Consider the following 14,399-nt stretch of genomic DNA (forward strand, 5'->3'; position numbering starts at 1 on the left):
TTCTGCAGTCTCTCCAAGAACTGCCAGAACGGCTGAGTTTCTCAAAGAACTGCAGATATTGGAGAAATGAAACACACAGTTCTGAGGGGCATAGAGAAGGTAAATAGGGAGAAACATTTTCCCCATAGTAGAAGGGTCAATAACCAGTCGGCACAGTTTTAAGATAAGGAGCAGGATGTTTGGAGGATTTTCAGGAATTTCCATCCAGTTGGTTATATTTATGTGGAAGTCACAGCCTAAAAGGAAGATGGAGGCGATATTTAAGAAATACTTTGATGAATATTTTAAACACCATGGCATACAAGGCTAGGGGAAAGTGAGTTGACCCAGGAGCTAGTGGGATGAAGGTTGAGACCTTTACAAGTTGACCAGGTGCCAAGTGCTAAAAGCTGTGATCAGAATAGATTATGTTCGATGATGGGCTGAAGGGCCCCTTTCTATGCTGTAAAACCTCTTTGATTCTAAAAACACAAAGTGCTGGAGAAACTCAGCAGGTCTGACAGCATCTGTGGAGTGGGAAACAGAGTTAACGTTCTGAATACGTATGACTCATCATTAAAATCCACACTGGATTGAAACATTAACTCTGTTTTTCTCTCCACAGATGCTGCCAGATCTGCCAAGTTTTTCCAACAATTTTTATTTTATTCTTGCATATAGGTAGTGAAGTCACAAATCAGTCATAAATAAAATCAATGTCTACGTACTCAGCAATTCAGGCACCAGCTGTGGAGAGAGAAATAGATGAAAAACACAGACCTGAAATATTCATTCTATTTCTCCCTCAACAAATGCTTCCTGGCCTTTTGAGTATTGCTGATATTTTCTGCTTTTGTTTCGCAATTACATCTGCCACATTTTGCAGATCAGCCATGATCACATGAAATGGTAGGTATGGAGGAGCTGAATGGTTACTTCCTGTCCATTGATTGGAATGTTTTTATTAACTTAGAGCAGGAGTTGAGGGTTGATAGAATGCCACTCAGGTGTATTGGTGGCATTCTATCAACTTTGGAATATGGAGAAAGGGATTTAAGAAATAATTCCATAAGTTTCAGGAACACAAGTGGTCCATTTAGTCCATTGAGTCTGTTCCACTTTTCAAAGAGATCTTGGCTGATCTGACAATCCCCAACTCCATTTTCCTCCCTTTCTCCATAACCCTTGATTCCCTTATTGATTAAAAATCTGCCTATTCCTGCTTTAAATTGCTGGAAGAGATACCAGAAAAGGCTCCAATGAATGTGGAAGCTAGTGGGATGGAGGCACAGGAATTCTGGGAGAGAAGTGATGAAGGCAAAAGCATGGGAAATGGGATACTCCAATTTAGCACCCTGAACAGGAAATGCTCGGCTGAGCAATAAGCAGGATATTCCTGGAGCTGGGTTGTGCAGATGTGAGAGAAATAAAGAGCAGCTCTGTGGAAATTGCATGGTTACAGGACACAAGGTGAGAAAAGGTGTATTAGCAGTAATTGGATAGGTCATTGAGGTGAATAGCATGGATGCATTTAAAGAGGAGCTAAAGATAAACAAGAAGGGGAAGGGAATTAAGAGATAGGATGAAAGGAGAGAGGGTTTGTGTGTGGCATTAACACCAACATAGACTTGTTGCGTTCAATGGCCTGCTTCTGTGCTGTAAATCGTATGTAATTTTATACAGTAGATAAGAGCCTAAAATTTGTAACACTGTTATTAACTTGTCATATTGACAAATAATTAGATAGAGAAGAGTGCAATTACAACCCAGCAAGTCTAAATTCTCATCGAGATCATTACAGTTTATAATGCTAAAGGAGATCTTTTGGCACAGCATAATGCTTCTGATTTTTTAGCGAGCTACCCACTGTGTTCTATTCCCTTTTCCCAATATCCTGTTACAGTTTTAGCATATTTATCCAGTTCTCTGTTAAAACTGATGATTTATTCTGGGATGCCACTCAATATCCGAGTAACACTATCATTTTAAATAAATCCCTCCTGGAATTTCATTTTGTCTTGTATGTGTGTTGCATTTGAATTTATGCCCTTTATGCCCTGACGCATTAAACAGTGGAAGTAGCATTTTGCTGATTGACCTTATCAATCCCTTTCAGAGTTCTGTTTGACCAGACCTGATGGGCTGAACGGCCCATTCGTTCAAGTAAAACCTGCTCCTGTCTCTCTCTGGTTCCACCTCATGACTAAAATAAGTGGTATCCATTGTCATCTTGGTGAATTTCCTCTGTGTTTTCTCCATAAACTCTGTTTTCTTTTTGATTTAGGGCACCTCAGCCTGGAGGCAACATTCCAACTATGATCTAACCAAGGAATATGGGGGTAGGGCAGGAAAATAGGCACCAGGTATTGGTTAGAGGGCCAGAATGGCTTTCTCCCATTCCTATTTGTTATCAGCTTCATCAATGATCTGTAAATGTTTCGCAATGTAACAAGTTTTAATGATACATTTTAAACGTAGAAAAAAGTGCCTCACAGCCACGTCATCAGGAATAAATGAAATATATTCCAGGGAATTAAGGATCGGGTGAGCAATATCTTGATAAAAGCACTCAATTCTTTTATTTACAAAACTTCAAGTCTCATTTAATGTTTTTGCAATTTATCGACTTGCCTTTCCATTTTCTAAATTTAAAGATCTGGTCCTTGAAGTCTGTCAGCTCTGCATCACTTTGTAAAGTATTATCATTCAATTTATAAACCTCTTCTCCGCCATTGTTGTCCCAACTGATAACAAAGAGGATAGAACTGCTGAAAGTGTAAACAGTTGATCAAGTCAGCCAACAAATGTGAAAAAGAATAAAAACTGGCTAAAAACAGCCTTCTCTTTCATCAAAACTCAATGGGAAGAGATTTTAAAATGTAATTGCATTCTAAAGTGGGTGTGAACGATAAATGCACAATGTTTATAGACATCCAGTGTTTTCAAGGGAAGTCTAGAAACAACTACCCCTTTACAATACTCTTTTATTTAAATATCCTAGGGGAAAATCTCATGATGTGATCAAATCACTGGATTAAATCAGATTATAGAAACTGCCATGACTTTGTTAGTTAAAATGAATTGCTTATTTCTGTTCAAGGCCTTCATTCTGAATGTTTTTGTAACAATTTCTAAAAGGACACCTGGTTTCAAGCGGAGTTAGAGGCTGTGAGTTTAAGATGTTGCTGTGGCATTTGCAGATTTTATTTTGTGAAATATGTGAGCGAGAAAGGGGACATTTGGAATCGCTATCACTTCGCAAAGTGACGCACCCACAAGCAAACTACTTTCCAGAATAACATCAAGCCAGGTTAGAGACTGGAAGTTTTACTTAACATGTACAGTGTGGGTGAGAAAAATATATCCAATACATACTGTGCAGATAAAATTGGAAAAAGAGACAGATAATTATTTGTTTGAGAGTGAGTTTGAAGGTTGTAAGGATAAGTATAGTCACAGATCAGTACTCAAGATGGCAGTTTGTGCATCATGGGATTTGTGGTTGAGTCTCAGAGCAAAATTGCAAGGGTGGGGGAAAACATTCCAGACCTTTATTTCATCAGGAATAGTGTACAACATAGCAAGGGGCCATTCAGCCCATTGCACCTGTTCCAGCTCTTTGAACAAGTTACCCAATTAGCCCCACTCTCTGGTTTTGTCCTATATAACCATGAAAATGTATTCCTTCATGGTGTCTATCCAATTCCTTTTTTGGATGTTCCCATTGAATTAGTTTCCACCACCCTTTCAGGGAATGAGTCTCAGATCACAACAACTCACTGTGTCAAAAATGTTCTCCTCCTCTTCCCATCTAGTACTTTTGCCAATTATCTTCAATATCTCCAATTCCTCACCTCCCTGCCAGTGGAAATAGTTTTGGTTTATCTTCTGTATGAAAATCCTTATGATTTTAAGCACCTCAATTAAATTTCCCCTTAACCTTCTGTCTCTTCTAAGTTCAAGCATCTCTCCAATAAGTACCTACTTACTTCAAACAATTGAGTGAAATGCAAAGGTGTATCATAATCGGGGTGAACATTCCTGTTCTGTCTGGGATTAGGTTTCATATCTTGACTGCTGCTTGGTCATTCTTTCTGGTGTTAATTTTCACCCTAACCTGTCTCTCAGCTCCATCCTGCAAGTAATGCCTCAGCTTCAGATATTATACAGTCCCAAAATAAGAGGCCATTCTTCACACATACCGAAGATGCAGCAAATCTGAAGATAATAACAGAAAATACTAGAAATACCCAGGAGATCAGGCAGAGTGTGAGGAAAGTGAAACAGCATATATATTCCAGATCATAATAACCCACCAACATACCTGAAGAAAGAAAGAACTGTCCAAGAGCAGAACCCGGCAGGGGGGCGGGGTAATTTACCTGGAAGACAAGTGGACAGTGAAATCAATATTTCACATGAAAAAAAATACATTTGCTGTAAATCTGAAAATGCTGAAAACTCTCAGCAGATCCCTGAAAGTGGCCATGCCAGTAGATAGGGTGGTAAGGAAGGTGTATGGTATGCTTGCTTTTATTGGTCAGGGTGTTGAGTACAAGAGTCAGGATGTCATGTTGCAGCCTTGGTTGGGCCATACTTAGAGTATTGCATTCAATTCTGGTCGTCACATTACAGGAAGGATGCAGAGGCTTTGGAGAAGTCACAGAAGAGGTTTAACAGAATTCTGGATGAGAGGATATGAGCTACAAGGAGAGGCTAGAAAAACTCGGGTTGTTTTCTCTGGAGCAGCAGAGGCTGAGGGGAGGCTTGGTAGAAACCTATAAAATTATGAAATGCATAGATAGAGTTTTTTTTTCCCAGAGTTGAAATGTCTAAAACTAGGGGACTTGCATTTAAGGTGAGAGGGGCAAAGTTCAAAGGAGACACAAGGAGCAAGTTTTTTACACAGAGAGTAGGAGTCTGGAACACACTGCCAGGGTGGTGGTGGGCACAAATACGATAGGGGTGTTTCTGGGAGTTATGGATAAGCACATGAATATGCAAGGAATGGAGGGATACAGACCAAGGGCAGGCAGAAGGGATTTTAGTTTAATTTGGTGTCATGTTCGGTACAACATCGTGGGCCGAAGGGCCCATTCCTGTGCGGTACTGTTCTATGTTCTAGATGGAGAGTTCACATCTCAGGTTGCAATGTGCTGGTTTTCAGGGTAATGAAGGAATTGTTTTATGAATTTATTAACAGATGGAAGTTCCTGGCAGCAATTTCACTGTCACATACTGCCTGGGAGTGTGGTGGAGGCAGGTTCACGTGAAACATTGAAGAGGGTATTGGAGGATTACATAAGTAGAAACAATGTGCAGGGTATGGGAGAAAAGGCAGGAAATTAGCACAGTCACGACACCCATTTGGAGAGCCGGTGCAGACACAATGGGCTGAATGGCCTGCTGCACGGCAACATTTCTGTGATTCTGTCACTTACATACTCACAAACAACAGTTTGAGGAATGCATCAATGTTCAACTTCACTGACTTTAAACATTAAACACTGTTTCTCTCCTCACCAGTGTCATCCAACCTGTGGAATATTTTCCTCATATTCTGTTGTAATCCTTGTTTTTGTCTCACATTTCTGTAAAGGTTCTCCCACGTGTCCTTACCAATATTTATGGTGAAACCAGATATATCAAAACACATTTTCTGGGTCTTTGTTTGTTCTTACATCAATTGCTGGGTCAGCATTCATTGTCCGTCCCTAGTTGTCCCTTGAGAAGGTGGGGGTGAGCTGCCTTCTTGACCCGCTGCAGTCCATGTGCTGTGGGTAGACCCACAATGCCCCTAGGGAGGGGATTCCAGGATTCTGACCCAGTGACACTGAAGGAATGGCAGATGTGTTTCCAAGTCAGGATGGTGAGTAGCTTGGAGGGGAACTTGCAGGGGATGCAGCCCTTGTCCTTCTCGATGGTAGATGTCGCAGATTTGGAAGGTGCCTTGATGAGGTTTTGCAGGGCATCTTGTCAGTAGTACACACTGCTGCTACTGAATGATAGAGGGAGTGGATGTTGAAGGTAGTGGATGAGTTGCAAGTCAAGTTAGCTGCGGTGTCCTGGATGTGTTAAGCTTCTTTAATGTCCCATTATTCTACAGCACAACAGTGACAACACTTTGAAAGTACTTCACTGACTGTACAGGCTTTTGGAACATGCTGAGTTGTGAAAGTTGTGCAGGTTATAAATGTAAGTTCCCTGTCAACTAAAATGCCAATCGAAAATTTTATATCAACACATGCTAGGCAATTGTCCACTAGGTACAACTGAACTAAAAGTGGTGTGGTCTTCAACGATTAGAACTGAAAATTGTATGTAAAATTGTGAATTGCCACACAAAATACTTCACAATCATGCTGCATTGAGAAGTCTGACTCTACCCCTAGGGGGTGTCTACACATCATGGAACAGATGATATCTCAGAATACCGAGAGCACAAAAGAAAGTGCTGGAGAAACTTAGCAGGTCTGGCAGAAAGAGGTGAGAGAAATAGAGTTAATGTTTCAAGTCCAATTTGAATGTTCATTGGAAACTGGAACCTGTGTTCAGAGGCGACTGGATTATATTCAGCCATTTTCACATTACGTATATGGACTGGGGTGAAAATTCAATCTGCTTTCACTGATCCAGATAATGGAAGGCACCAGGCTCACCATTCCCATTATATAACTGCAGCTTGAATAAGGAATTTCCAGGTTCACTAACTTTCCAAATTTGCTTGAACAACATCTTCTGGACAGTTGGATGGCTCTTTCACAGTTATAATGGGCCAAATGGCATTTTTTAATACTCTGTGATTCCATCACCTTTCAATGCTACTTTCCCAAAGTGTATCAGTTGCAGGAACTGAGCTGAGAAACGTTACACCACTTGGTGCTCACTCAACCCATCAATCACATTGGAGAAGATTATATTGAAAGTGAGTTACAGTTGGCAGATTGTAAGTACACTGCTGTCTAATGGTATCAGTGTACTGTCTACTCTTATAAGTTCAAGTCCATAAATGGGTGGCCAGTTCTTAGGAATGGAGAACCATCAAACAGGAACATCCATATTTTCTTCATATTGAAAATATTCTGTAATAAACTTGTTAAAGAAACAACATTGTGCATTTATGAGTCAGCTGGAGTATCAAGTACTGTGTCACAATTTAGGAAGAAAATGAAAGATTGGATCCATTGGCACTGTTCTCCTCGGATAGAGGAAGGCTGACAGGAGATTTGATAGAGGTTTTCAAAATCATAAAGGCTCTGACAGACTGGATAGGGAGAAAGGGGATCAAAAATCAAAGGGCACTGTTTTATAGAGTTTTGCAAAAGAAATAAATGTGATGATTACTAAGGTCTGGAATGATGATTAGTTAGAGTCTGGAATGCACTGCCTTGGAGTATGGTAGAGGCAGGTTCAACTGAGGCATTCAAGAGGGAACTGGATAATTATTTAAATAGGAACAACTCACAAGGTTATGGAGAAAAGACTGCATTTGGCAAAAAGTAGAAATGATCATTCAGCTGGTGCAGACAAGAAGGGCTGAAAGGCCTCCTTCTACATCATAACAATTCTGTGATAGCACCTTTTACATCCTGCAGCCGTGGCCGAGCAGTCTAAGCCATGGGTTTAAGGGTCTTGCCTCCACTGACAAGGGCAGCACAGTGGCTCAGTGGTTAGCACTGCTGCCTCACAGCACCAGGGTCCCAGGTTCGATTCCACCCTCGGGTGACTGTCTGTGTTGAGTTTGCACATTCTCCCTGTGTCTGTGTGAGTTTCCTCCGGGTGCTCCAGTTTCCTCCCACAGTCCAAAGATGTGCAGGTCAGGTGAATTGGCCATGCTAAATTGCCCATAGTGCTAGGTGCATTAGTCAGAGGGAAATGGGTCTGGGTGGGTTACTCTTCAGAGGGTCGGTGTGGATGGTTGGGCCGAAGGGCCTGTTTCCACACTGTAGGGAATCTAATCATCCCTAGGATGTTCCACAGTTCTTCACTGCAACAACAACCTGCATTTGCGGAGCACCTTTAACAGAACAAAATATCCCAAGGTGGCTGGTAATGTGCTGAACAGTGCCGGAGAAACCAAACTGAAGTGTTTGCGGTGTAAGTGTTGCGTGATAGCACTGTCAATTATGTTGTCCAATGGCTTGCTGATGACCGTGAGTAGATTAATGGGACAGTAGTTCACTGAATTGGATTTGCACTGATTTCAGTAGGCAGGATGATTTTCTATATTATCGAGTTCAGGCCAATGTTGTACCTGAACTGGAACAGCTTGCTTAGGATGGTGGCCAGTTCTGGTGTGCTGGGATATGTATCCAGCTCATGTAACTACTCCTCGATATAAGTGTATGTTGTTGCAAATGGAGTGATTCCCTCCAATTGCATCACTCCCGATGCATCTCTTATTCCAATTGACTTTTGTCATGAACTTTGCTTCTCTAGATCACAAATAGTGGCTCCTACTCTGTTAGTGATTCAGTATTAACATTGTCTTATCTATGAACTAGAAGATTATTAGAATGGGAGATGTTGCATGTTTGGGGAGAGAATCTTAAGGAGGTTTAGCCTGATGGGAAAGGAAAGGGAACTATGTGACCAAAGCAGCTGAAATGAATTGTAAATCCGGAGGCTTTCATCAGATACTCTCCAGCTTCAAATCATCTACTTCAATCCGTGATCTCCATCTTCAGGGTAACCAATCAATAATGCCAGCTATAGAACCCATAATCCTCTGTGCTCCTGAAACTGTCCCAGCCATTTACCAGACAAGAGTCCACATCTGTCATGGTATGCTGAGCAGGTCATGGGTCTGTTATTTGTTTAATGTTTATTTGATCACAGTAATGTTTGCGAGATTAATGTTCAATTCTGGTTTCCCTCCTATAGGAAGAATGTTGTGAAATTTGAAAGGGTTCAGAAAAGATTTACAAAGATGTTGCCAGGGCTGGAGGATTTGATCTGTAGGGAGAGGCTGAATAGGCTGGGGCTGTTTTCCCTCGAGTGTCAGAGGCTGAGGGGTGACTTTATAGAGGTTTATAAAATCATGAGGGGCATGGATAGGGTGAGTAGACAAGATCCTTTCCCTAGGGCAGGCGAGTCTAGAAGTAGAGGGCGGAGGTTTAGGGTGAGGGGGAAGATTTAAAAGGGACCTAAAGGGCAATGTTTTCATGCAGAGGGTGCCTGTATGGAATGAGTTGCCAGAGGAAGTGGTGGAGGCTGGTACAATTGCAACATTTAAAAGGCATCTGGATGGTATAGGAATAGGAAGGGTTTAGAGGGATATGGACCAAGTGTTGGCAAATGGGACTAGATTAGGTTAGGATATCTGGTCAGCATGGACGAGTTGGACCGAAGGGGCTATTGCTGTGCTGTACATCTCTATGATTCTATGCTACACGAGAACATTATTAAGCAATATTTGACACTGAATCACAAGAGATATTAGGACAGGTGACTAGAAGCTTGTTCAAAGGAGTAGTTTTAAAGAGTGTTGTAATGAGGAGAGAGGTGCAGTAAGATGGAGAGGTTAAGGGAGGGAGTTTAGGGTCCTAGCGGCTGAAGGCACAGCTGCTAATGGTGGAGTGACGGGAATTAGAGGTGTTGAAGAAGCAAGAATTGGAGGAGTACAGAGAGCTCACAGAAATTCAGGCTTACAGCATTTAAGAGACATTTGGATAAGTACATGAATAGGAAAGGTTTGGAGGGGTGTAGGCTAAGCACAGGCAGGTGGGACTAGTTTAGTTTGGAAACATGGTCATCATGGACTAGTTGGACCGAAGGGACTCTCCGCGCTATCTGACTCTATAATTCTATGGTGAAGGTTAATAGAGATAGGGAGGAGGGAAGCTTTGGAGGATGACAGTTTTAAAAATGAAATAGTATCCCTATTCTTGTTGAACAATTGGTGCTATTTTTGAAAAGAGACGTTGTTGAAGTTTTATTTGTCTTGAATTCCTCAGGGCAGATACAGGAATGCTAAATTTCAAACAATCACAACAATTTCTATTACCGAAGAAAACTATGTTGAGTGGTTGGTGAACTAATGTTGGTTGACCTTTGAACGTTGGAAATTTGACATTCTTGCCCATAAAGCTTTAAAAACCTATCCCCCTTCTTGGTGAGATTCAACAATGTTGATGTTGTTACTTTGACTTTAGGTAAGAGTCTTCACAAACTCATCGTTCAACTCAGTCATGAGATAAAAAACAAAACAAGTGCTCTCCCTCTAATTAGACTGGGTCGTTTTGCTGACTGAGGAGTATTTTAGGAACACAGGCATGTCTCAAAGTGGGATGGTTTTAGTTACCTGTAGCATTTTGGTTAAACTGCTGTCAAAATTGCTATGTTCCAGTTCCTATGTTAGTAACCCCTTAGGGCCATGTTAGTTATTACTGTGTACTCAGCTGTTCCTTACAGAGAGAAGGCTGACTATTTGTGATAATACCTAGCTACTAAATGTGTTCAATACAGTTCTCCAATCCACAGAAAAAAATACAGAGAAAGAAAGTATTTAACCGGATAGGAAAACCAATGTGGAATATTCCATAGATCCAGAAATGGGGATCTCTTCCACTAAATTTATTTACCCCCCTCCCCCACTTCCCGCTTTCCTGTTGCAGTTAAAGCCCACCCTGAACATAGCAGCTTTGGCTGTGTGAGAAACATTTGCCTGATGTGGTCTCAAAGGGCTAGGGTTAGACCCAGGTAAGTCTGTCTGCATGTAGCATCATCTACGTGCCCACCTTCCCAGGTTTCTGCACTCTGGCAATGCACTGTTTAAAATTCACCGATCGCCCATTTAATACAGAGATTAGGAAAGAACATCTCTCTCAGAGGACCATGAGTCTTTGGAACACTGTCCCTGAAAAGACAGAGCCCTTGAGAATTGTTAAAGGAGTGGTTGATAGATTCACCCCCCCCCCCGAGAGCAGAGGGTAGGTGGAAATGTGCATTTGAGGTTATGGTCAGCCATGATTTTATTGAAAGGTGGAGCAGGCTCAATGGGCTGAAAGGCCTACTCCTGATACCAGTACATATGTATACATTTGTGTACATGTAATTCTTGGCTCTTGGGTCAGGCTTCATGTTAATCACTGCTCTACCTGATGGCTGTGGAATCTGCTGCCTGAACATGTAGCTCTGAAATACACAGTTAAACTAATTGTCTCCCCATCTTTTCAGAATTACCTTTAAATCTCCCTTTCTGATCTAGTATTTACCCGTCTGTCCTAATATCTGATCATGTGGCTCAATGTCAAATTCTATCTGATTTACACTCCAGTGAAGAACTTCGACAAGTTTCACTGTGTTAAAGTTGCTATATGAATGCAAAGCAGTTCAGGCAGCATCCGAGGAGCAGTAAAATTGACGTTTCAAGCAAAAGCCCTTCATCAGGGATTGCCCGAAACATCGATTTTACTCCCCCTCAGATGCTGCCTGAAATGCTGTGCTTTTCCAGCACCACTCTAATCTAGACTCTGGTTTCCAGCATCTGCAGTCACTGTTTTTACCTATATGAATGCAAACCATTGTTTTGGAATTACTGCAGTTCAGCAACTGCAAGGATCTGTGTTAGGGCCTCAATTATTCACATTATTTCCACACAATAGTGGCGTAGAAAGTCCTATATTCAAGTTTGCCGATGACCCGCTGTTAGGCAGCATTGCAGACAGTAGATGATAATTTAAAATTACAGAGTGATATTAATAAACAAGGTGAATAGATGAAACTGTGGCAGATGGAGTTCAATGTAAGCAAGTGTGAGGTTGTTTCTCACATTGGACTGTAAAAAGATAGATCAGGGAACTTTCTAGAAGGTATGGAGTTAAATACAGTGGATGTCCAAACAGACTAGGGGATACAGGCACACATTATTTAAATGTCACAAATAGGCACAGAAAATAATCAAGAAAATTAATGGAATGCTGGTCGTTATGTCTAGAGTACTGGAATACAAGGATGTAGAAGTTTATGCTGCAGTTAGACAAAACCCTGGTTAGACGCCAAGCAAAACAAAACTGCAGACATAAGATACAAAAACAGAAATTGCTGGAAAAACTCAACAGGTCTGGCAGCAATTGTGGTGAGAAATTAGAATTAATGTTTTAGATCCGGTGACCCTTCCTCAGAGCTGGGTAGACCCCACTTGGAGAACTTTGAGCAGATCTGGGCACCACACCCTTATGAAGGATAGATTGGCTTTGGAAGGAGTACAACACAGAATGATACGTGGATTTCAGGAGTTAAGTTGTGAGGAGAGATTAATCAAAGTAGGCCTGTTTTCTCTAGAGTTTAGAAAGTTAAGGGGTGATCTGATTAAAGTCTTCAATATATTAACCAGTAATGACAGGGTAGGTAAAGTTAACCGATTCCCACTGGTTGGGGATTCGAAAACTAGGGGCACAGTCTGAGAATGGGGGCCAGGTTCAGGAGAGATGGTAGGAAGCACAGCTACACACAAAGGGTGGGAGAGGTTTGGAACTCTCTTCCATAAATGGCAGTGGATGCTATATCAATTCTTAATTTTAAATCTGAGAGAGATACAATTTTGTGAAGTCAAGGTATTTTGGGATAAGGGCCAAAGGCAGGTATGTGGAGTTAGGCCACAGATCAGCCATGATCTCAGTGAATAGAGGAACAGACTCAAGGGGCTGAATTGGCTTCTCCTGTTCCTATGATCCTACAACAACAACCAGCAGTCCAGTGTCATCTGGAGTCATACAGCACGGAAACAGACCCTTCGGTCCAACCAGTCCATACCGAACATAATCCCAAACTAAACTAGTCCCATCTGCCTGTACCTGATCCCTATCCCTCCAAACCTTTCCTATTTATGTAAAATAACTCTAATCAATTTTTAACTAAGCCTGTAATCCCAGGAGCAGCTGCAAGGTTGACAGCACTCCTTAAACTTACATCCTTTGAAATCCAAAAAAAACTTGCATTTCTATGGCACCTTTGAAGACCTCAGGACATCACAGAGCATTTCACTGGCCATTAAATTCATTTTGACGCAGTTATTTGTTTGTGTATTGTAGGAAACAATATTATGTATTGCAACTCAGCATCACCTTCCCAAGGGCAACTAAATATTGACCTAGCCAGCGATGCTCATCTCCCACAAAAAGAAAACAGCTGCTGTTATACACACAGCAAGATCCCACAGCTAGCAGTATGGTGATGACTAGATCATTGGCTGTGTAATAAATATTGGGCTGGAGGTTGGGCAACATTTCCCATCCCCCAAACATCTTTCAAACAGTGGCTGTGAGATCTTCCAGGTCCACCCAAGAGAGGAGCTGCTGCCTTGCTTTAGCATCGCACTCACAAGTTGGCCCCTCCTGACAGTGTAGCACTCTGTTGGTGGTACCGAGGTACTGGATGTGAGCTCCCTGCTGCTGCTCAACACATGTTAAAGGGATGGATTTAGTTGATGGGAAAAGGTCGAAAGTGGCAGCATTGGTCAAATCTACATTAAACACTGACCAACACCACTATCTGCTTCCTCTACACACCTCCTGATTTTGCCTTAAGTGTTTGCTGCTGTTGGTCTCAAACAGATGGTGTTTAGTGTGAGCTGCACCAGAAATGTGCAACTTTGAGACTGAAAGATCCTCTATGACAACACTCTGTGGGTGTGGCAGAGCTCCTCGCCCCTTTGAACCCCTATCCCCATTTGCTTTCTTTCAGGAAACACCCAACAAACCATAAACACATGGGGAAAGGGAGGACTGCAGCTGCTGGAAATCAGAGTCAAAAGAGTGGCACTGGAAAAGCACAGCAGGTCAGGCAGCATCCGAGGAGCAGGAGAATCAACGTTTCGAGCATAAGCCCTTCATCAGGAATTGTGATGGAATTCCTGATGAAGGGCTTATGCTCGAAACGTCAACCCTCCTACTCCACGGATGCTGCCTGACCTGCTGTGCTTTTCCAGCACCACTCTTTAAACCATAAATACATGTCAAACATTTCCTGTTCCACAACTGAACCCACTTACATTTCCACTTCATGTAATGAATGAAATTAGAAATTTGGCAATGACCCTGTTCCAGATGACTAACTCCAGGTGTAACTCACACCTAACAGATCAGATTGATGACAGCTTCTACACTCAATCTGATTTAACCTCCATTTGTTGGTCAGTGGTGACGAATCTGGACTTTCGTCACACATTAGCAAGTCAGTAACCCATCTTCCATCTCTCCCTAAATTTTATTTTCACTCAGTTAAAGAGCTTGGGGATGTTTCTGTTCCATTAAAGGAGCTATTATAAATTTCAGTTGTCGCTGTTGTTAATGTCTGTGCAAATTACAGCAATTTGTCGAATTAAGAAAATACTGAGCAAAGCCTCAACTTCTCCATGTTTACTTCCATCGGGATCTGACAGGATCTCTATTCCCCAGCCAAACAGCTAACACTGACAG

This window comes from Chiloscyllium plagiosum, chromosome 32, assembly GCF_004010195.1.
Source record: "Chiloscyllium plagiosum isolate BGI_BamShark_2017 chromosome 32, ASM401019v2, whole genome shotgun sequence".
Taxonomy (NCBI): domain Eukaryota; kingdom Metazoa; phylum Chordata; class Chondrichthyes; order Orectolobiformes; family Hemiscylliidae; genus Chiloscyllium; species Chiloscyllium plagiosum.